General features: G+C 42.3%; 1 protein-coding gene across 14 annotated transcripts in view; it reads left to right on the top strand.

Annotated features, from left to right (window-relative positions):
- Nucleotides 1–21,641, top strand: part of RBFOX2 (RNA binding fox-1 homolog 2) — a 281,671-nt gene that overhangs the window by 187,716 nt on the left and 72,314 nt on the right. Inside the window, exon 1 of one of the 14 annotated variants that reach the window (XM_042947689.1) lies at nt 16,426–16,542. The exons of the other annotated variants lie outside the window; for them this stretch is intronic. The gene's annotated coding sequence lies outside the window, so the exon portion shown is untranslated. Of the gene's footprint in view, nt 1–16,425; nt 16,543–21,641 lie in introns of those variants that run through there. 14 annotated transcript variants of the gene reach the window in all.

Raw genomic sequence — 21,641 nt, 5'->3', positions numbered from 1 at the left:
CCTCCAGCCTAGGCAGCTGGGAATGCTGCAGTCCGCCATCATGCTGTTTGTGGTGTTCCCATTGCCCAGATGCTCATACGTCCCTTTGTTTCTGTTAGAGTGATGAAATTCGGGGAGCCTTAGAGTCCAATAACTCATTAGAGGTTGTTGGCAGAGTGCATTATTACTTCAAGTGCAAGTCGGATTTTGTCACTCCTGTGCCTTAAAAACCTTCCCGGTTGTTTGTTTTCCTGAAGACTCATTAAATCCAGTGTCCTTACTCCGGTCCCTGAGGCCCTTGTGTGATCAGGAACCCCGCTGGCTCCCCAACCTTCTCTCCTTCTCTTCCCATGTTTCGCTCCAAAGACACTGGCCTCTTTGCTCGTCTCTTACCACACCTTGTACCCTCCTGCTCAGGGCCTTTCCTTCTGTTTTTCTCCCAGCCTGAAATGCTTCCCACTTGGCTTCTCAAGGGAGAGTGCTCCCTTGACCGTCTTGTGTCAACTTGAACTGCCCTATCCCCATATGCTGCTTTTTCTTTATTTAATACTGATCTTAGTGCCTGTCGTTACTTGTTAACATGTATGTTTATCATTTGTGCCACCGACCCCTCCAAAGAATATAAGCTCTGTGAGTGAGGTCAGGGACCTTCTCAGCAGTGTGTTGTATACTCAGTATCTAGAACTATGCCTGGAGTGTAGCCAAATATAGCTGATCAGCTAATCCTGTCAGGTACTGGGCTAAACAGCATTGAAATCCTCTCCATGACCTTGTCATTATCCCCTCGGTACAGAAGAGGAAACTGAGGCACAGAATGGTTAGGTAACTTGCCCAAGTTTATACAGCTCCTAAGAGATGTTGTGGAGATTCATATCCATAGACCGGCTTGGGACTCCATACTCTTAAGCACTGTACCCCAGTGCCTTTTGTAGGTATTATATATTCAGTCAATATTTGTTGAATGTGTGAATGAATTAATTTAGTTGAGGCTCTGATTCACTTCTGGAATTTCCATCTCTGACTTATTCAAGGCTTTGATGGAATAGAAGTTGACCCTTGAACAACATGGGTTTGAGGTGCACATGCCCACTTAATGTGGATTTTTTTCAATAAATACAGTACAGTGGTGTAAATGTATTTTCTCGCCATTATGGTTTTCTTAATAACATTTTCTTTTCTCTAGCTTACTTTTATATAAGAATACAGCGCATGGTACATATAGTATACAAAACATGTGTCCATTGACTGTTCATGTTAGCAGTAAGGCTTCTGGTCAACAGTAGACTATTAGTGAAGGCTTTAGAGAATCAAAAAGTTACATGCAGATTTTTGACAATGTGGGGGCGGAGGCGGCGTCAGCACCCCTACCCTCCCATTAAGGGTCAATTGTACTTGAAAAAGCAGGGAATTTACTAGTGAATAAAATGAATCCATTGTAATAGTATTATTTTATAGTGGCAGATAATATTACAGAGTACATATTATGTATTAGGCACTTTTGTCAGTGCCTTGTGTATATTAAGGCATTTATTCCTATTAGCAGCCTTATAAGTGCCGTTAATGTCCATATTGTAGGAATTAAGAAGAAACGGGGGGCCTCCTGGGTGGCTCAGTCAGTTAAGCATCTGACTGTTGATTTCAGCTCAGGTCATGATCTCATCACCATTTGTGGGTTTGAGCCCCGTGTTGGGTTCCATGCTGACAGCGTGGAGCCTACTTGGAATTCTCTCTCTCCCTCTGTCTCTGCCCCTCCCCTGCTCGTGTGTGCACGTGTGTGCTCACTCTCTAAATAAGTAAATAAATAAATATTAAAAATAAGAAAGAAATTAGGAGACAGGGATTCAGAAAAGTTAAGTAACTTGCCCAGGGAGGCAGTGTCAGGATTGGAACCCCAGAGAGTTTCTCTCTGGCTTCCCTGTTCTTAACGCCACTAATAATGACTGTTATTAAAACAAGTTTTTTTGTTTTTGCGTACCTGCTTGACACCAGTTTACAAACACATCACATTTACATCTACATAAATCGTTGTCATGGGCGTATCATATCACTTGCCAATCTCTTTTTGAGATCCGTGGTGTTTTTCCCATCCGTTAGACTGAGATTTGAGAGGTCAGGCCACTGGGCGGCACTAGATACGGACAGAGATAGGTTTCAAGCTTGAAATCTATGTCATTCCAGGTCTGCATTCTCTTCCATGATACTAGCAGCCTCATAAGATAAACAGTTCCATTGGTGGCCCTTCAAAAGTAGAAGAGGTTTCCTTACGGTGAGCTAAAATGTCTTCTCATTATGCTTTTCTCACTGTCCCCGGGTTCTGTCGTCCAGAGTCACACAGAACTTAATCTCTCTTCATAAAAGCCAAGTATTTGAAGATAACTGCTAAGTGTTCCCTTTAATCCTCTGTTCTCTTTGCATTTCTTACCTACTTCCTTGTGTTAGTCCTCACAGCGTTGCCAGAGATTTAGCTATACTGGACTAATTACCTTGATTTATGTGAATGGTTTATCATTCTGCTAAGTAAAATATCAATTATGAGTATTGAGGACCAGATCTCTGTTACAAATTTTGTTTTGTGACAGGTTTGACTTCACTCCGTTTTCATAGCTTATTGATCAATGAGGGTATCTCATCTCCTAAGTAGAATGTTATTTCTCTTTTCCATTGTAAGCCATGCATGCAGCTGTCAGCTGTTTGGCAAGAACCTACCTGTCGTCTTTTAAAAAAAAATTTTTTTTTTTAACATTTATTTATTATTGAGAGAGAGAGAGAGAGAGAGAGAGAGAGAGACAGAGCGTGAGCAAGGGAGGGGCAGAGAGAGGGGGAGACACAGAACCTGCAGCAGGCTCTAAGCTCTGAGCCGTCAGCACAGAGCCCGACACGGGGCTCGAACCCACAAATTGCGAGATCGTGACCTGAGCCAAAGTCAGTCGCCTAACCAACTGAGCCACCCAGGCGCCCCGAACCTACCTGTCTTCTAACCTGGGTCTTAACCCAGATCCCTCAAAGGTTACTAACCATGAAATTTTAATTTTTTTTTTTTACCTTATTTTTTAGGAATATTGTTTCAGAGATGACAATTGGACTGACAAATGACATACTAAAAATCCACAAAAGTAAATACCACTTCGCTTGAGATGTTGCGATTGTATCAAAAAAATATGTTGGAAAAAACAAAATCTGGGATTATAAGAGTCTTTTCAGTTGGTAGCAGCAGGAAAACATGATCTTGTTTTTCTATCGAAAATAGAGGTAAAACACAACCAAAAGATGAATTCAGCCCTTGGAAAATATTCTGAGGTAATAATACTTAGTATAAGTCAAATATCATAGAAATACTCTTAGATCAGCTTCCTTTGGCAGATTCTTTTCATCAGCCTCTTGAATTCTTTCCAAGGGCTATCAGTTTCAGAACATTAGAATGATATTTCTTATTTAATTAAAGCTCAGGAAATAAGGATGGCTAGACTTGCTATAAACAAGAGGAAATGAATGCAGTTTTTAAACTTGTAACTTGAAATCCTATAACTGATGATATTGGATTCATTCACAATTACAGGATAAAGTTCTGCAGTCAGAATTTGATAGTTCACGTATAAAGGAATATTTAAGTAGACAATATGGAAATGGAAATCAGTGATTATTTTTTGAAATTACAATACTTTCACATCCACAAATAATAGAACTGTATTCTTTCATCTAATATTGATTATGAGATTCCTTATAAAAAGTTCTGAAGAGACAAACTGACACGGAAGTGAAGGAGTTGAGACTTTGAAACATAGAAATCCACAAACTTTTTCCACTAATGGCTTGATAGTAAATATTTTTGGTTTTGCGGGCCATGCTGTCTCTGTCCCAACTATCCAGCCCTGCTGTTGAAACGTGAAAGAAGTCATAGACGATACATAGACGAAGGAGTGTGGCAGTGTTCCAGTAAAACTTTATTTATGGACACTGAAATTTGAATTTCATATAATTTCCACGTGTCACAAAATATTCTGCTTTTCACTTTTTTTTTTTTTTTTTTTTTTTTTAGCTGTTTAAGAATGTAAAAACCATGCTTGGCATTTAGGCTCTGCAAAAACTGGTGGGGGAAGCCACAGTTTGCCAACCCCCGACTGAGAAGGATGGAGGTCCTCCCTACTTGCTAATAGAGGGAAGGTTTTCCCCTAGAGCTTGACGAAAGGGACAGGGACACAGCTCCCGGCAGTTCTGACATGTTTTCATCTCTGTTAGTATGAAACCCTTGACTTGCTCTCTCACTTTCCCCCAGAAAATAGGAAGATTTCTTCCCCCTTTCTTCCTTTATCCCTCCATTCTATCCCCAAATCTAAGGCATATCCCCACGTATGCTGTGTTTTATACCTTCCTGCTTTTCATACAGTTTTTCATATACTGTTACATTGAGCCAGAATACCTTTTTCACGAACGTGATTAATTTCTTGCCTTAAAGGTTCAGCTTAGACTTCACCTCCTTCAGAAAGCCTGCCCCCCTCTCAGGGTTGTCCCTTTATTGTGACTGGCATCGTGTATGCGATGCTCTCTTAGCCCGTGCTATAGTAGTACTGTCTCTGTGAGTATATTTATCTGTTTTTTCCCATCAGACTAGCTTCTTTCAGGAATGCGACCGTATCGCCTGTGTTCGTTGTCACATCTGGTTCGATTCAGTATCTAGTAAATACTTTGCGATTGAATTAATGAATTTTAACCTGTTACTTCATAGGCAGGGTTCTCTTTGGAAATGAAAACAGGAGAGTTAAATTGGGTAATCACATATATCCTCGTGCTTATTACTTAAATCAGTTAATATTTAAAATATAAATGTCATTTTAGAAACGGATGCTTTATTTGGCTAGAAGAAAGGAGAATTTTGGAGTAAACAGCTATTTGGGGAAATCTCTTGTAGATGTTTCAGTGGAAGGCAACATGTATCCAGAAGATAGCAAGCAGGTAAGTGCCATAGGAGCTCTGGTCTCCTGGGAAGTCAGGAAAGGGGGAAGAAGATCTTCAACCCACCCACTGTGGGAAGGGCAAAGAGAAAGGGAAAGGTGGTGGTGACATTTTAGGGTTTGGCAACTAGAGGGCTGCCACCTCCCTCTCTTCTTTTCCTTCTACTCGAGATGGCCAAAAGTTAGATTCTTAGCATACTGCTTTTGAAAAGCTGTTCAATACAGATATGTATTAGAGTATGACCATTCCGTGTCATTTTCTTTTCTTCTTTTTTTCTTTCTTTCTTTTTTTTTTTTCCATTCCATGTCATTTTCAAGGCTCTCTGTTCATTGTTTTATGGTCTTTTTTCCTCTCCGTGTATTTTCTTTCGGTTAGTTTCTTTGGTGGTATTATCAAGTGTGCTAATCTTTTCTTCTGGAGTGTCTAATCTGCCATTAATCCAATCCAGTGTGTAGTTGTTGCCTTTTTTCCATTAAATCTCAGACAATATAGTTTTCACCTCTGGCATTTGATGTGGATCATATATGTATCTTTATCTTTCATGTCTCTTAACATGCTCGGTTTTTCTTTTACATACAATTTTTCTTGAACGTGTGGAATACAAACGTTTTAATATCCTCGTCCACTAATGCTGACATCTGTATTAGTTCTGGGTCAGTTACCATTGATTTTTCTCATTATGGACTATATTTTTCTGCTTGTTGACATTGCCTGGTAATGTTTGGTTAGATGCCAGACGCTGAATTTTTTACCTTGTTGGAGGCTTAGATATAATACGTATCTATTTCAATAAATACTCTTGAGCTTTGTCTACAGCACCGCTGAGTTTCTGAAAAATGGTTTGCTCCTTTCAGGTCTTGTTTTTTTCAGTTGTGTTAGAAAGGGCCAGAGCTGTGTTTAGTCTCTGGTTAGTTTTACCTCACTGTTGAGGTTCTTAGTACTCTAACTGATGTTTCCGAAATAACCAGGTTTTGCCCTCTCATCATGGGGAAGCAGGCTCTGTTGATGGCACTGTCATCTCCTGGCATTACTCCCTCCACCTCCTTCAGGTGGACGTTTCCCCAGCCTCGGTAGCTCCTCACAGAACGTGCGGTGATCATGACTTAGCTGAATATTTGAGGGCAACCCCGGGCGCATCTTCGGAGTTCTCTCTCTGTGCAGCTTTCTTTTTTTCTCTGGCGCTCTTCCCTGTGAACTCCAGCCAGCCGTCTTGGCTTCCCTGCACTTGGCAGCTCACTGTCTTCAGCTCATGGGCACCACCTGGCTCTCGCTTCTCTCTGCGCCACAGCCTGGAAACTTTCTCCAGGCAGTAAGCTGGGCGGTCATAAAGGTCACCTTGGCTTTTCCTGCCTGAGGGATCAGTGTCCTTCTCTGCCTCCCGTACAGCGTCTCGAGTGCTGTACGTCATGTATTTTGTTCTGGGTTTTTTTGGAGCAGCAAGAGAAGTCTGTCCGGTTCTTGTCACTTCACCTTGATTGGAAGCCGAAGGAAACCACTTATTTTTAATTGAAAGCTAAGTGGTATCTCATTTAACATATTCCTAATTGATGAATGAAAACTCAATTGAACAGTAATTTCCGGGAGTATTGGGGAATGCATAGTATGTATAAATAATTAAAATACGAGGTGGAGCATGGTAGATTACATGAATATGACGTCAGTAAACTACCATTAGAGTTCAGATGAGGAAATAGTTTGGAAAGCTTGGCAGCAGCAGAAAGGGTGAGACGAATGGCTCTGGTGGACGCACATGGGCATGTGTGTGCATTATGCAAGACATTATCTCAGTTTAGAACCAAATTCTAGAGTACTGAATGAGACACAGTGGTAGAATAATTTCAGAGAGAGTCTAGGACTCTCTAATTAAAGGTAAAAATAGTTATTTGTTTTTAATTTTTCAAAAACGTTTATTTATTTTGATAGAGAGAGAGAGAGAGAGAGCGAGCGAGCCAGGGAAAGGCAGAGAGAGAGAGGGAGAGAGAGAATCCTAAGGAGGCTCCACACTATCAGCGCAGGGCTCAGGCTCACAAACGTGAAGATCATGACCTGAGCCAAAATCAAGAGTCAGACGCTTAACCGACTGAGCCACCCAGGTGCCCCTAAAAATAGTTCTTTAACAAAAATACATGGACAGGATCACAGGAAAAATAGTGTTTCTGGGTTGTTTTTTTTTTTAATGTTTATTTTAGAATGCCCCAGTAGTTAGACTTGTAACCATTGCTCTTTCATTGGTTTTCAGGTTCTCTAGGAATTTCAGTGGGGAGAGGGTGCTGTGGAACGAAACACGTTGCACGTATCAAAGAATGTGGGTGGCACTGCTTGGAGTTTTCCTAACGTTGGATGAAATGGTTGTCTGTCATCTGCTAGTGTAGCAACTTGAGCAAAAGTTCACCCAAGTGTCTGCTTTCATATGCTGTCCTCTCTTGAGGAGCCAGGAGGCATTTTTGAGAAACTGGGGACGTAGGTGTTTTGTTTGGGTTAATCTCACTTTGCCTATGCTTTTATATAAAGTGAGAAGAAGGTGGTTGTCCCCCCACCCCCCAACATTTATGCTGATGTGACTATTTATGTGAAAAGGAGTATGAAGATCTTTAAAGTTATAGCTCAGCTGTTAGGCCTCACGTTGTGAACTATATTCTCTTTCCCTTTTGTCTTCTTCCTTCACAAATAGTGGTTATTAGCTGTGTGTGTGTGTGTGTGTGTGTGTGTGTGTGTGTGTGTGTAAGTCAAACAAAGAATTTTGTATTCACGATCTCAGTTCATTCTTATGGATGCCCCATTTAGGTAGCTATCCCCTCTCTTATTTTGCAAATAAAAATACTGAGGCATTGAGAGATTTAATGACTTCTCCAAAGTCACACGGTTGTACATGGTAGAGCCCAGGTTAGAACCCATGTTTATCTTCCAAAATTTATGCTGTTTATACCCCTTTTTTGATGATAGCCATTACCTGAAGCATAATATGAAGAATATAGGCCTTAATGTTTATTTAACTTCTTCTTCTTTTTTTTTTTAAGATTTTATTTTTTTAAGTAACCTTTACACCCAGCATGGAGTTTGAACTCACGACCTTGAGATCAAGTCATGTGCTCCACCAACCGAGCCAGCCAGGCGCCCCTCACCTTTTCTTTATGTATCTTTATAACTCACCTTTAGCCAAAACCTTCAGAAATGTCTGCTCATTTTCTTGGAGTCTTGGGTTCCTTTGGGAAAGTACAGAATTGATCAGTTTGACAATTCTGTACACAGCATTAGCTTCCTGAAATTTTATCGCAGCACAGAGGTTTTACAGTTTGATGGTTTAGTAATCATATGGGAGCATTTGTACAGGATAAGAGAGAAATGAAAGTGTTGCCTTATTACAGTAGCTCTTAGCCACTTCGGGCGGGAGAGCGGATAAACTACTTAATGGCACTCTGTTGACTCTCTCTGTTGCAGAGAAAATACTTTGTTCCACATGGTAATGAGCCTAATGTTTCTTCCTTTTTAGTGCATTCTGTCCCTTGGGTAAGGCTTCTTTATCATAGAATCATTGATTCTTACAACTCAACTTTAGTTTACAAATCTGGATGTGGATCCAGAGAGGAGGTGAATTGTCCAAGGTCATTTGGCGCAGTAATGGCAGAACTGGAGCTAGAACTCGGTTTTCCATAGTCCCTGTCTGGTGTTCTTTCTACTGTCAGAACATCCTCCTGGGAAGTTCAGACCTTTAACAACAGATGTTTAGTCTGTAAAGGCGAAAATATCAAGTTCTTTTGCTCCTCATTCCTAAAAGGGAAAAATCTTAAAATGAGTAAAAGGCTCAACTTGTGTATCTTGGGAATTCTTTGCTGGAAAATTATTCTTTTTAAATTATTTTTATTTGTTTATCTTAGCACAAGCCGGGAAGAGGGACAAAGGGAACCCAACGCAGGGCCTGGGGTCATGACCTGAGCTGAAATCAAGAGTTGGATGCTCAAGCGACTGAGCCCCTGAGTCATCCCTGGAAAATAATTCTTGAATGAAGCTCGATAGTCCAGTTGATGGGATAATGGTAACAATGCAGTTATAGGTGAGGAAGATTGTAAGCAGGAAGAAGAAATAAACATGCCCTTTGATTGTTTCTGTTTAAAGATGCTTGAAGATTTTTTTTTTTGTCTTTGTTTGTTGAGCAGTTGGTTTGACATGGAAAGGTAAAAAGTGCAGAGTGAGGGGTGCCTGGGTGGTTCAGTCGGTTAAGTGTCCAGCTTCGGCTCAGGTTATGGGGTCACGGTTTGTGAGTTCGAGCTCCTCGTGGGGCTGTGCGCTAACAGTGCAAAACCTGCCTGGGATTCTCTCCCCCCGCCCCTCTCTGCAGCCCCCAACTTGTGCACATGTGCTCTCTCTTAAAATGAAATTAAAAACAAACAAAAAACCAAAAAAAAGTGTAGAGTGAAATCTGAGAGTGTTTCATCGCTAAGCACTATTGAAGTTTAGACCGCCTTTGGGTTCTCTTAGGAACAGATTTTGGATCTCCAATCTGGGTTTTCTGCATACCTTCTTCCTTAAGTTGATTATCCTCTCCTACTCTGGGACAGGTTTTCCTGTTTTAGCATAACACCTTATTTGCGATCACTTTTTGGATGAACTTTTCCAACACAGGACTCTAATTCCTTCTCTAGGTTTCTTTGTCTCTCTGTGGTCCAGGATTAAACATGGCAGTCACTAGTTTATATTTCATGGCCCTTCTATTCTGACCGAAGGGTCAGAGTCTATGGCAGACCTTATTGATCCGCGTGGTAGAGAGGTGTAGGTACCGGGAAGTGTTTTTCTCCCTTTAGACCGCCATCTGATCTTGGTCCCTATTGTGTTTGTGAAGGAGGCGGGAGGTGAAGAATTAGGTGTTCTAATTGGCAGGTACTTGATTTTTGTTTTGTTTTGTTTTCTGAGAGTGGTTAGACTCATGAAGATCTTTTATATTTGTCACGATTCAGACATGGTGCTGAGTGAGCTTGTAGGTGACATGTGGACTGTGACTTACGGTGCACACATACATGTATACACAGTGGAATACTACTCAGCCATAAAAAGAAGGAAACCTTGCCATTCGTGGTCACACGATTGGACTTTGAAGGTACTGCGCTAAATGAAATAAGTCAGAGAAAAAAATAGTAGTTCTGATACTTCCTGAGTTGCTTTGCTTCCTGTACTGCAAATGCATATAATTTACTAAAGCGTCAGGACAAGGATGTTGCAAGAATTGTAGTAAACGCTTCTCATTTTCCTTCAAGCTTCTCCAGTTTGCTTTCAGTGAATCTTGGTGTTCTTAAAGGGTTAAAGAAACGATGACATTCACTACCCCATGTTCTTTAGGAAAGCTAAAAAGGAACCTGATGTTAACTAAAATTTAAATTAAAACAGAAAAGGAACTTGAATTCTAGAGCTTGCTTATGGTTGAAATCTTTTGCAGAAAAAAAATCATGACTTCTGGGTCAAGTTCTGGGACATTCCTGCAGCCCCCATTTCTTGTAAGAGCCCACTGGCATAACAGTGTAGAAGTGTAAACGTGAACCAGTAACAGCAGACAGAAAAGGGCGAAGAGCGATACTGCTAATGAACGAGAGAGTTAAACACATTTCTGGAGAAATTACAGCAAACGGGAACCAACTGATGGATAAATGGAGCGGAAGCTAAAGCCTAACAATGAGTATAGGAGCGGCTAGGGGTGTGTAGGCCAGTCTCTCCAGCAGGAACCCCAGAGAGGCTCTGGACTCAGCGAGAGTGAAGAAGGAATAGGAAATGGCAATTCTGGGTGTATTCTGTACGGATCACTTCAACCGTGTGGCATTTCCGTAGCCTTTCCGCTGCCTTCCCGGTGGAGGCAGCCAGCACTTGTGGCGGCTCCTTTCTCCGGCACCAGAACGAGGAAAACCAAAAACACCAGAGGGTTTGACCCTGAAGAACTTGATCGGGAATGCTTGGGGAAATTGAATGTAATTCTTTCTGTATTAGGTATTGGCACCCCTTCCTTGAGTCCCATACTTGGGGAGGAGATCATTCCACACTTTCCTAGCAGCTTGCAATAAAACAAAGCCTACTGGTTGACATGCTCTTTTTTTTTTTTTTCTTTTTTTTTTTTTCTAAATCTCATACTGAGTTCCCAGTTAGAATTTTAATTCCAGGGAGAGAACTAGTCAGAAAACAGATTATACAATAGCAGAGAAAACCCACACCAGCTAACCAAGTCCTTATACCTGGATCATTGGTGCGTGAAGACCATTAGCCATATTAGAGGGTCCTTCAGCATGACAGAGACCACAAAAAAACAAAAAGAAAAGCTGACCCTCTGGGGAAACAGACAACGCAAGAAATAGAGGAAAATTTAACACAACATTCCAACTAATGGAGTCAGATTCAGGAAGTTAATACATTCATAAACCCATTATTGGGTAAGGGGTGCGCCTGGGTGGCTTAGTCGGTTAAGTGACTGACTTTGGCTTACGTCGTGATCTCACAGTTTGTGGGTTCGAGCCCCGCATCAGGCTCAGTGCTGACGGCAGAGCCTGGAGCCTGCTTCGGATTGTGTCTCCCTCTCTCTGCCCCTCCCCCACTCACACTCTCTCTCTCTCTCTCTCTCTCTCTCTCTCTCTCTCTCTCTTTCTCTCTCAAATAAATAAACATTAAAAAAACACCCCACATTACTGGTATAATGAAAAGGGAGCAATGTGAGAATGCAAAAGAGGGATGGAGATCAAGAATGTGACTGTCAAAAGAAAACATGCCACAGACAAATAGAAAATAAAATTGAAGATAACCTCCTGAAATGTAGAGCTCTAAGACGCAGAGATGGAAGATACAAGGGGTAAGACAGATGGCTTCCTTAGTGTTCTTTAGAAAGTGAAGACGGAGACAAAACCTTCCCTGCTGAATTACATACGAAACAGCCAAGATCCAGAAACAACCTCAGTGTCTCCCAACGGGTGAATGGATAAAGAAGATGTGAGATACACACACATACCTGGATACACAGTGGGATGCTACTCAGCCATAAAAAGAAGGAAACCCTGCCCTTTGTGACCACAAGGATGGACTTCGAAGGCATTGCGCTAAATGAAATAAGCCAGAGGAGAAAAGAACATATGATTTCACTTACATGTGGAATCAAAAAACAGGGGTGCTTGGGTGGCTCAGTCGGTTGAGCATCTGACTCTTGATTTTGGCTCAGGTCATAATCCCAGGGTCGTGGGATGGAGCCCTGTGTCAGGCTCCATGTTGGGTGTGGAGCCTGCTTAAGACTCTCTCTCTCCCTCTCCCCCTCTCCCCTTCTCCCCTGCCCCCCCCTCTCTAAAATTTAAAAAGATCAATTTCTAAAGAAAACAAAAGACTGAATGAACATAGATCCAGAGAACAGATTGGTGGTGGTTATCAGAGGGGAAGGGGGTCAGTTGTATGGTACCAGGTGATAATCAGACTTATTAGGATTATGGTCACTTTGTAGTGTATACAAATATGATTTATTATGTTGTACACCTAAAAGGAATATAACATACCAATTTTACCTCAATTAAAAAACCAAAAGCAGAAAAAACTTTACCAACTGATACTGTTGGGAGTACAGTCCTAGGAAAGCAGGGATGAGGAAAGGGGAGTGAAACAAGGAAGGTGGGCTGGCCATAGCCTTGTTATAGGTGTTGTTGATTACAGATCTTCGACTTACCACGGGGTTATACCCTGATAAACCCATCGCAGGTTGAAAGTGTGGTAAGTCAAAATGCATTTAAATGCATTTAATGCTACCAAACGTCCTAGCTTAGCCCAGCTTACCTTAAACATACTCACAACACTTAAGTAGCCTACAGTTAGCAAAACCATCTGCCAAAGCCTGTTTTATAACAAAGTGCTGAGTGTCTCACGTAATTCATCGAATACGGTACTGAGAAACAGAACGGCAGTCTGGGTGCAGAATGATCGTCAGTGTCCAGGTTGTTGTCCCTCGTGATCACATGGCTGACTGGGAGCTCTGGCCGCCTCTGCCCAGCATCAGGAGAGAAGACCGTCCTGTATATCAATCTAGCAGGGGAAAGACCCAAATTCATAATTCTAAGTATGGTTTCTACTGAATACGTATCTCTTTAACACCATCATAAAGTTGACCATCGTTAAGTTGGGGATCGTCTGTATTTGATTTCTGTAGAAGTTTTCAGAAGGGTTCTGTAGATGTTCCTCTTGCTGGTCCATCCAAAGGGAGTGCAGAGAGGCATTTTATCTGCTGGTTTCCACTCATCTGTTTCTCCCCCTTTGGTCAGAGTTTGCCATGTGAACAGTTAGCTCACACAGGCTTTGGCCTTCATTGGCCTCAACGGGGAGGCCAGGTCCTACATCCTGTGTGCCCAGGTCTAGAGTGATGTGTCATCTAAGCCTGGAGAAGTAGGAATTGGTACTCCAATGGCAGCCTCTGGCCTCGGACCCGCTGCCTTTCAAGAAACTGTTAAAAGATGGTCATTCCCAAGAGGGTTGGCAAAGGGAGGGATTAGGGGACTGCTCCTTTTTATTATGAGCTCTTCTGTACCCATCTGATTTGCTATTGTATACATGCATTAATTTGAGAAAAGTGAAAATTAAATTTAAAAAGGGAAAATAAATTGCCAAAAACACCCTCAAAATAACTATGAAAGATCTTTTAGGATGCATTTGGGGAAAAAAAATGAACTTCAGATTGAAAGGTAAAATCTAATTAGTAGTTTATATCAGGAGAATCTTCTTTTAAGAAAATTGGACTTACAGACTCGAACCTTTCTCCTTTCCCACCCATTCCTGCCTCACTGCCCGCTTGCATACAGCCCCATGGGACTGAGGTCTAGGAGCTCCTCCCCCTCCCCCAGGGCCACTGCCAGACCCGGACTCTCCTTGGATTACCCCAGCACACGGTCCCTGACCTGCTTCCCTCTAGCTCTGCTGTAGCTCTTGTACCCATTCACCCGTTGGGAGACACTGAGGTTGTTTCTGGATCTTGGCTGTTTCGTATGTAATTCAGCAGGGAAGGTTTTGTCTCCGTCTTCACTTTGTAAAGAACACTAAGGAAGCCATCTGTCTTACCCCTTGTATGTTCCATCTCTGCGTCTTAGGGTTTGCGGTGTTCCCTTCCTCGTGTCCCCTGCGTTTCTCCATGCCGGATGGGTTTGGGTCTCTTCCTGTCCTAATTTTGGTTGTATCTCTTAAAAATTAACAAAAACCTGTAGTTATTTATACACTCTACTAGGCTGGACATATTTCTTTTTTTTCCCCCCTTTTAACAAGCACTTATTGAATGTTTATAAGGCAGTCAGCGGAGATGCAACAATTGATTAGACCTGGACGGTTACCTGCCCTCAAAGAGTCCATGTTCTACAGAGGTGATAGATATGTAAACAAACAATTAAAAAAAAAATTTTTTTTTTAATTGTTTGTTTACTTTTGAGAGAGAGAGAGAGAGACAGAGCACAAGCTGGAGAGGGCAGAGAGAAAGGGAGACACAGAATCCGAAGCAGGCTCCAGGCTCTGAGCTGTCCGCACAGAGCCTGAGGCGGGGCTGGAACCCACGGACCGTGAGATCATGACCTGAGCTGAAGTCAGACACTTAACCAACTGAGCCACCCAGGCGCCCCTAAACAAATAATTTCAATAGAATAGAAGTGCTGTAGTAGAGTTACGTATTAGGTTCAGTGGGAATACGCGGAGGGAGTGATTTTTTTCCTATTTGGAGGAGGCAAGAGAAGCCTCTGAGAACAGTGGATGACCGGACTAAATATTAAAGAATGTGTACAAGCTAGGCAGATGGGTAGGAAGGAGAGCGGCTTTCTAAGCAGAAGGACTGGCAGGTGCAGAGAAACTGGAGGTGAGATAGCACAAGGTGTTTTCCAAGACGTAATACACGTAAGAGCGCCACCTGGGCCCGGCTGAGCCGCTGTCATCTCTCAGGTGGGTTATTACTGTAGCCTCCTAACTGGCCTGCCTGCTTCTGCCTTGCCCAGTGGTCCATGTGAAACCTGACCCTAACCATGTCAGTTGGCTCAGAACCCTCGCTGGAGAGGAAGGGCCCAAATCCCTGCAGTGGCCTTGAGCTTGGTAAGATTTCTACCCAACACCTCTCTTTCCCCGCTGCCACCTTTCTCCATCTCCTGCCACTCTGTTCTTGCTTATTCTGGTTCAGTCGCACGAGGCCGCCTTGCTCCTAGTTCCTAGAGTCAGCTGAGTACGTTTTCACATCTGAGGCTTTGCGCTTGTGTTCCCTTTGTCTGCGGCGGTCTTCCCCCAGACAGACACACGGCTTGCTCTCTGAATTTCTTCAGGTGTCTGCTCGGTCGTAACCTGCCCTGACTCCCCGGTGTCAGATAGCGGTCCTCTGTCCCTCCAGCCCAGTACCCCTGTACCCCCTTCCTTGCTTTATTTTCCTCCATGGCTCCCCATCTGTTTCTTGTGTGGCTTGCCTGTTTCTTACTTGTCTTTCCTTACTAGAGTGTAAACTTCCCAAGGGTAGGAACGTTGTCTTTGTAGTCGCTGTTTCCCCAGCATCTAGAACCAAGTGTCTAGCCCCTCATAGGTACTCAGTAAATACTCGGCAGCAAGAATCAAAACTGGATGGGCGAAGGATTTTGGACTTGAGAGTGTAGGCATCGAGGAGCCTAGGATTTTCAGAAGAGAATTAGTTAACGATATCTTCCTGGGAGCTGCTTAAAAATGGATTGCCTGGGTGGCTCGTTCGGTTAAGCGTTGACTCTTGATTGCCGCTCAGGTCATGATCTCGTGGCTCGTAGGTTTGAGCCCCGCATCGGACTCTGTGCTGTCAGTGTGAAGCTTGCTTGGGATTCTTTCTCTGTCCCTCTCCTGCTCTCTCTCTCTAAAAATAAATAAACTTCTAAAAAATGGATTAGGCTGAGGTTGTTTGCAGATGGGAGAATGACTGGAAGAGAGATTCTTGGAATAACCTGCATGGGAGGTGATGAGAGCGGAAGCGCCTGTTCACCGTTTGCCGTGCACAGAGCGCGGATACTCGCACAGCCTTTCAATGAGCGTGTGTGTTGAATACAGGACTGTAATCGCTTGTCTTCTGTGGGAAGTATTTAAGAACAATTCTTGATATCGTGGTGAGCTTTTTGCAGACTCCTAAAACTAGGAAGAGAAAAGGTTCTTATGTGTTTTACAGACTTAGTGCTTCAGAAGCAGATAATCAACTGTCCGGTCGATTCAATTAGCAAACATTTTCTAAACATCAACTGCTGTGTGCTCATCATTTAATGAGGAAGCTATGGATGAAGCAGCATGTGATTCAGCCCATGATCTACGTAGGGGCTTTACTTGTGAAGTAAATAGAGGAAATACAAGCCATCATGTAGTTGTGGTTGCAGACAGAAGGCAGTTTTGTTGGGGGAAGGGCATAGGGAAAAATTTTGGCTCTTACTGTATGTTACGTGATTTACTCATTTGAAGAAGTGAACTATAATAGAACATCCAATGCTATATATATATAGAATAATTCAATATTTTCTGATTCAGGAGGCACTACAAAATCTTCCTAATATTTTATTCTGAACCTGAGTTAACGGCTTTTTTTCAAGGATATTGCAGTTTAACGTATAGAAGATATGAACTTAATTGCCCATGAAGACAAAATAAAGAGTAAGTTGATTTAAATTGTATTGAAAATTTGGTTAAGAAAAAGAATAATCACCCATGAATTGTATAAATCAATTATATTGACTAGAATAGACAACCAACCATATTGGCTGTGGGGACCTTCCGTTTCCAAGGAAGCAGGTAGCTGGACCAGAGTATTTCTTATTGTCTCCTGTGGGTGGAAGACATGATTCATGGATGTTTGAGGTTCTAAATACTGCTTACAGAAGATACGGAAGAAAGAGCTTTTAGGAGGTTGGAGACATTAAGACTATTATAGGGTTTGTCGTTTTTAACCTAATAGACTATTGGTTTGAATGACTCTATTCTGAAATATTTATTTTTCTCTTTAAATATTCATAGCTTTGAGATGGCAGAACTCAGCCTCAGGGGAGAGGTCAGCCTGCCTTTTTTCTGAGTAATTTGAAAGCTGTGTGTGTGTGTATGTGTGTGTGTGTATGTGTGTGCGTGTGCGTGTGCGTGTGTGTGTGTGTGTGTGTGTGTTGAAGGCAAGTGATTTGGATACAAAGCCTATACCTGTCCTTAGACTTGCATATGCTAGATCCTCTAAATTATTTTTATTGTAAACATGAATGTACAATATATTGTATTTCCTGTTTTATTTTTATTTATTCTTTGCAAGGGCTCAGGATTGCACTTGGTCCCCTCCTGCACTCCATCTGCCCTTTGGTTAAAACTACTGTAAAAGAAGGAACCATTGTTAGGCTTCCATTTCAGTAGGTTTGCATTTAAAAAAAAAAAACAAAAAACAAACCAGTTTTTATTCTCTTATCTGTAGGTTCCATATAAGAAGATCCCTCTACTTTGAGGTAATTTACATTTATGGCCACTACTACTTCCCTCTCAGCACTTCCTCCCTCCCTAATCTCTGCCCTTCTTCTAGAAGTGTAGCCGCTAAGGGCATTTTCTAGCAGCACCTACTGTCACCATAATTCTCATCATGGCAGCAAAGCCTCTCAGCGTTTCCCAAACCACCTGTACCTGGAGTACCAGGGCCCTGATACGACACACTGAATCATAATCTGTGGGGGGAAGGATCTTGATCTCAAGAAAAAAATGTTCCCGGGGTGATCATTATGCACAATTAAATATGGGAATCTTCACTCTCAAGGAGCCAGGTCAAAGATGAGTATGTGGGTGTGCGTGGCACAGCGTAGAGGAGGGGGCCCATACTGCGTGCGTTAGTGATCTTACTGAGACTTTAGCAGGAATAGATGTGCCCCTAGACTATTTTCTTGGAATCAGATAATACTTTCCCTTAAATTTAATATTTTAGTCGGTGATGGGCCTTTTACTACTATAATCATTATGACACAGTCATTAAATCTGTTCTTGTGAATTTCCTCTGGATCCCAGCCATCTACTCAGTCACGGACAACCAAATGAAGAATGAACCGTTTGAACTGATCCTGAACTCACAAACTAGAGGCTGCAGGGAGTCTCCCTGTGTAGGCTTTTCCTTCCAGTTCTAGATCTACCTGCAGATTGTCTGACATGTCATGGCTCTGGGTATGATTTATATTCACTGTCAAAGAGAAAACACATGACTTTTATCTAACTTATGTTGCTATCAGAAATCTTTTCGGGACTGTTAGATACTAATATTTTCAGCTCCAGGTGTTCAGAGGGTGAAACCCTGCTGACAGGAGAAATGGAAACACTTCTGTTTCACAGCCCTCCCTCCAGGTTATTATGGTAGTTTGAAGAACAAAAGGAGGCAGGAATAGTATAATAACCTCACTGTTTTTAGATTGGCAGAGGGGGACGTTTGTGTTCAATACAGAGTTATTTCAAATACCAAAGGACAGAGATTTGGGGCGGCCCAGTTTTAAGTGTGGGGGTAAATGAAGACCCTAGAATGAACTTCACTGAGTGTCTGGTAAATGTGTGTTGTTTTGTCTTTGTGCGTATCAATTCATTTTCTTTCTCGAGGTCTTCTTAGCCTATCGTTCTTCTACAGAGGTTTATAAATTACTTTAGTTGATTCTTGATCTTAAATCCAGCGTTCTGTTTTTTACCTTTCTGTGAGAGGGTCACAGACATCAGGCGGGCACCCTGGCTTTTGGGACAGGGTCTGAGAAGAATGGCCGGCCTTTTCTTAGGCTCTGTCAGCTGAGTGCTTTTTATAAACCCTTTTTTACAGAGGCAGGTAGGGTTTGAGATCTGAGCCTATCCAGGCAAATCCTAGGGGGTACGAATTATCTAATTTGTAAAATGCTTGAAGGCAGGGGCGCCTGGGTGGCTCAGTCGGTTAAGCGTCTGACTTTGGCTGAGGTCATGATCTCATAGTTCATGGGTTCGAGCCCCGCGTCAGGCTCTGTGCTGACTGCTCAGAGCCTGGAGCCTGCTTCGGATTCTGTGTCTCCCTCTCTCTGCCCCTCCCTGCTCATTGCTCTATTCTGTCTCTCAAAAATAAACGTTTAAAAAAAAAAAAATACTTCAAGGCAAAAGTATTTTCTTTTGGTTACAAAGCTAGAGAATTAATTTCCATTTTTCCTATAGCATGACGAAAATGGTAAGTGACCCTGGCCAGGATGATAAACTGGTGAGAAGATCCTCTACCTAAATAACAAAATGATCGTTGTAGTGAAGGTGTAAATAAAACGCATATCGATCCCTTTCTTTCAGCAATTCATTCTGATCATAGATGTAATACAGGAATTGGGAAACTTTTCTCTTGCGATAGGATTTGCAGCCCGTTGCTTAGAAGCAGCAGATAGCAGATCAAGTATAGAAGTGGGACTTGAGATTACCAAAGTGAGAAAATGAGGATGAGGCTGGGAAATAAATGGGAAGGAGCGGCTGAGTGCCTTAGTTCGTCGAGTGTCCATCTCTTGATTGGCTCCGGTCGTGATCCCAGGGTTGTGGGATTGAGCCCCCCTCTGCACTGGGTGGGGAGCCTGCTTGAGATTCTCTCTCTTCCTCCCTCTGCCCTTCACCCCTGCTCGTGCGTGTGCAACACACACATGCGTGCACTTTTCTCTCTCTCAAATAAAATTAAAAAGAAAAAGAAATGGGAAGGTATAAACAAAAATACTCTTCTTTCTCCAAGATTCCATGGACTTTAATTATCCTACAACATTTAAGGCAAACAATTCTATTTGGGACCACTCTTTCTGTGTTCTCTTAAAGTACTTTATGTTTAGCTCTATAGCACAAATAATGTTGATGTAATTATTAGTTTAAATGCCTGTCTCACCTTTTAAATTTGGTCCTACAAAAGAAAAGGTACAAAAGACCACCCCAGGGGTGCCTGGGGGGTCTTAGTCAGTTAAGTGTCTGACTCTTGATTTCAACTCAGGTCATGATCTCACAGTTTGTGAGATCGAGCCCCACTGACAATATGGAACCTGCTTGGGATTGTGTCTCTCTCTCCCTCTCTCTGCCCCTTCCCTCCCAAAATAAATAAACTTTAAAAAAAAAAAAAAAAAAGTAAAATCTTATTTTTGCCCTTGTGCTTCCCCTCCCCCTGATGTTAAAGACTAGGATGTTGTAGGTGCTTAAATGTCAGTAAATAACGGATTCAAGTAATACTCAGAATAACTCCATGTAACAGAGAATATATTTAAGAAACAATAACAACATAGACTCGTTTACCCCAAGCAGTGTGACTTGTGAATAATGAGAAAACTTTTCTTTCAGGTACTGATGAAAGTGCGTGGGTGAATGGGTCCTGAATAGTGAGTCTGCAACTATAAGTCTTAAAAAGCCATCTTGTTCTGCCTATTGCCTATAACTGGTTGGTTGCCACATTCCTTAAATTCCCCCACAGCAGCTCTTGACTCCGTTTTCTTGGCCCCATTACCCTGCTTAGGTCCACATCTTCTCCAGTATGCTACAAACACCTCCTTATTTCTGCCCCCTAATTGCCAGCCCCCAAGTATATCCCACATCCTGTTATCTTTACATGAGCTACAACTCTGCTATTCTCCTATTTTGATGGCTCTTCATTACCAAGGAATACTAGTTAAAACCGTCCGTACTGAACAGATTTGGATATTGGGATACTCACTATAGAGCAAAGCATCAGAAAGGATCAGGGAGAGGTTCCAAGTAGGTCTTTTAGACTGGGAATATGATTAACTCAACCAGCAGAAATAAGAAAAGACTGTAATAAACTCACTTTTTAGACACACAGAATTTGCAGTGTAAGTGGGACACGGAAGGCGGAAGGATGGGATCTGAGGAGGAAGAGTGCCCCCCGGAAGAACCGGATGCAGGGTACGATCGAGTCGGACGTCTGGCACTGTATTCGTAGTTTCACTTGCTCTCTTTGCATCTGTGCAACAGCCTCTATGGTAAACAGTCCATTTTGCAGCTAGAGAAGCAGGCTGGAAAGGCTTGCGTAATTCGTCTGTACCTGGTAATGGTAGGATTGGGATTTTAACTCAGGTCTGTCTTTCAGGCTCATGCTCTTTTTTGTTTTTACTCTGCATCCCATGAAAGCATGGGAGAGAGGACACGGTTGGACCTAAAAATATTTGGAAGTCACCCGTAGGTAGGTAGCAATCAAAGCTCTCAGATTGCTGTGGGTGAGGGAATAGACGGATAAAGGGGTTGAGACTTGGCCCCTGGGTTATACATTTTTTCTGTGTGACAGGAACCGTTTGCTGTGATTGTGTATTTGGTTTTAGAATTAAAACATTTAGCAGAGTTCACATTGTATACCAGAAGACCATATATGGTAATGTATCACCTCTGGTACTCCATGTGATTGAAAGGAGAAAGATGTCATTCTTTTTTTTTTTTTTTTTTAATTTTTTTTTTTTTTTAATTAATGTTTCCTCTTTATTTTTGAGAGCGGGGGGCGGGGGGTGGGCGGTAAAGGGCAGAGAGAGAGGGAGATACAGAATCCGAAGCAGGCTCCAGCCTCTGAGCTGTCCACACGGAGCCCTCTGTGGGGCTTGAACCCATGAGCCATGAGATCATGACCTGAGCCGAAGTCGTATGTTTAACCGGCTGAGCCAACCAGGCGCCCTGTGAGAGACGTCCTTCTTAGCTTTTGTGTTTGTGCGATTGAAGGAAATCGTGAATCTAAAGCACTGGCACATAAATGTTGATTTCTTTTCTCTCCGAAAGGT

This window comes from Panthera leo, chromosome B4 (assembly GCF_018350215.1).
Source record: "Panthera leo isolate Ple1 chromosome B4, P.leo_Ple1_pat1.1, whole genome shotgun sequence".
NCBI classification, from domain to species: domain Eukaryota; kingdom Metazoa; phylum Chordata; class Mammalia; order Carnivora; family Felidae; genus Panthera; species Panthera leo.
Note: the sequence above shows the minus strand (reverse complement) of the source record. Positions and strands in the feature narration are given on the sequence as shown.